The sequence below is a fragment of the Arachis ipaensis genome, chromosome B08, assembly GCF_000816755.2.
Source record: "Arachis ipaensis cultivar K30076 chromosome B08, Araip1.1, whole genome shotgun sequence".
In the NCBI taxonomy this organism is placed as follows: domain Eukaryota; kingdom Viridiplantae; phylum Streptophyta; class Magnoliopsida; order Fabales; family Fabaceae; genus Arachis; species Arachis ipaensis.
This window is the reverse complement of record NC_029792.2, coordinates 124,776,067-124,779,083: the sequence shown is the minus strand read 5'-3', so window position 1 is coordinate 124,779,083 and position 3,017 is coordinate 124,776,067. Positions and strand designations below refer to the sequence as shown.

General features: G+C 33.1%; 1 pseudogene; it reads right to left on the bottom strand.

Annotated features, from left to right (window-relative positions):
• Nucleotides 1–3,017, bottom strand: part of LOC107611898 — a 13,159-nt pseudogene that overhangs the window by 1,179 nt on the left and 8,963 nt on the right.

Here is a 3,017-nt window from a genome sequence, read left to right as displayed (position 1 = left end):
TAAGTACTATAACACACACTTATATGTAATATGAAATTTTAAGTTAAACTCCAAAGTGATCTCTAAAATTGACCATTTGTACAAAAAAAATTTTTAAAATTCCAATTGTACAATAAAAGTTTTTGATATTGAAAAAATTGCATCATGTTGAGCTCCTCTCCGTTTCCATCAAGTTACTATAAATGACCTGACCTATATCCTTTTTATATTAGACTAAATAAAATAACATTACTTTAGTTTTGACGCTAAATGTTTGATAAATTATTAATGATTCACAAAACGTCTTATACTCCCCAAAAAATGTATGATCATTAAGATTAAACAAAATCGTTTCTCAAACATTTAACGTTAAAACTAAAGCGATATTATTTCGTTTAGTCCAGCACGAAAAAAATGTGCCAGATTACTCATGACGTGAGAAATAACTCAACGAAAAAAGAATGAAGGATTATCTTGGTGCAATTAAAATCAGGTTGACCTTTTTAATACAACCTATTATTCTCAAAAACCAGAGTCTGAACTCATGAAATTTCTTAGAAACCAATAATGTAAATGTTTACTCATATTTTATAACTATAAAAAAAAAGGAAAAGAAATTAAAGTCATCAAAATTTAAGAAGGTAATATTTGATACATACCTTTGTCCTGCTTCAATGCTGTTACAAATCTTGAGTGAAAGCTCCTTTGGTATAAGATGCAAGGCATTAATATCCTCAACTCGTATATCAGATGATTTCCAACCATATGAACTCCCTAGGAAGTACTGATTCTCAATGTAGATGAAATCCTTGGCACGCCGAATCGCATGAATGTATGCATCTTGAATGCTTCTATCTATCACATTGTCTTTCCCACTAACAAGGCCTAATTCAGCAACTTCTTCAGGGTTTTGTGGGAATCCATAAACTGCGCCGCCATCGATCGACCTAAACAACTGAACATTCCAACAATCCCTGTCTTCTTCCAATGTAGCAGCAGCCTCACTTGGATGCACAACAATTTGATCAAGCTCATCAAGTGTGAATAACAGGTTTTGATTCTTCCCAACTTGCTTCTCCCACCTCTGTTCAAAATTGTACAACACATCCCAAGCAACCGGTCCTTCTAACTTGCAATGCACGTCATGCCACGGCTCCCTCGGGCCGCCTTTCTTGATCGAAGCGCCGGGGAAATTCGGTTGATGGAAGTCATCACGGTGGACAGTATTTAGACTCGAAAACAAAGGGTGATCTTGAGTATCATATCTTCCATCACAAAGATCAATCCCGCCAATAAAACTTACGATCCCTCTTTTAGTATTCCCTTCGACATTGCCATCAACAACCACGCTTTTCTGATGATGGGTGAACATTGCTGAGGTCTGAATCCCCTGAACAATGGTTCTTCCATCATCAGGATTTCGCGGACAAAGAAAACATTTCACCTTAGTATTCCTAAAATACTGTTCTGTTTCTTGATCATGGGTTCCCATTAACCCATCTTTCTTAAACTGCGGCACGGAAGATCTATCGTCCCAAACAAGCATAAGAACTCGAACACCCTCATCCGCTTTGTCCTTAAGAAGCTCCCCAAGCGTAACGACACTAGGTCCTGTCGTTTTGTCCCTAACCAACGTTATCTCGGTATAAACCGACCAACCGGTTATGTAAATCAAATGATTCGCATTCCTGATAGCATTGTAAATATCTTCCCAACACCGTGGAGGCTCATCATAGTATCTCCCTACGGTTAACGGAATCCAAGGTAGTGCGCCACGAAGAACGTGAGCGTCTTGGTATAGTGTAACCTTACAACCTTTTCTCATGTTGAAGAATGTTCTAGGAACGCCGTTAAACGACGGCGTTATCCCGGTGGAGTAGTCAGTTACAGGGAAGAATTGAACGCTTACATGAATTCGAGCGCCGTGAACTGGGAGACGGTCTTGGTCGTCGAGAATCTCGAGCCATCGGCTAACAATGTGGCCTTGAAGGAGTTCTTTGGAGTGAATGAAGAGCGCAGTAAATTTGAAATGTTTCATTCCATTTAGGGTGTGAAGGTTGGTTTCCTATCATTCTTGTTCTTCCAACTCTTGCTTTGTCTAGATCAACTGTTGCGTATAGTCTCCTTCCAACAATCTTTTTCATCATCATTTCACGTGCATGTTCAAGACAGTGAATTATCACAAAAATATAAAAAATTAAGATACAAAAATATTATTAGTATACTAAAATCAGTTACTAAAATTAGCCACACATGTATTTATACATGTGTAATTTAATTTATTTTCATCGTATATTTATATTCTGGTATATATTTTAGACTAGTGACTAACTTTGGTGACTGATTTGAGGTACATGTAACATAATCCATTAAAATAATATGCCACCCACTAAATTAGCTAATATGTATAAAGAATTAAATATATGTATTATTTTATAAAATAATATTACATTACCAACAAATATTATTATTTTTTGTTAATATTTATTCAATAATAATTTGCACCCATATTTATAAATATTTTGTATATAAAAAATATATAATTTTTCCATATATTTACTAGAATTTAACATATATAAATCAATAGCGTTTACATTCATGTTTTTTAGAGTTTGCACATATAAATTAATAAAATTTATTTATTAAAGATAATTTAATGTTTGTGCTAGCTAAATAATAATAAAAAGTACTAAAAAGTATTGGCCCAAAATTTTTTCTATTTTGTATTCTTTTTAATTTATATTTTTTATTTTGACATATATTCAACATATAGCTAATTTAGTGAATAATTATTTTTAACATATAACATAGTTAAAAAAAAAACAAAAATTCATTTCAACATGAATGTAAGTTAAAGATATAGTATACTTTCCTAAATTTTTATAGGTACAAATTTTCTATTAAATTATATCTCAAATAGCATAGTCTCTCCATATTCAATTAAGAGATTACGGGTTCGAGTCTCCCATCCCATCTTTTCTACAGACTTCATTATATGTCTTATTTTTCCTTTTTATTTTTAATTTTAAACTTTATTA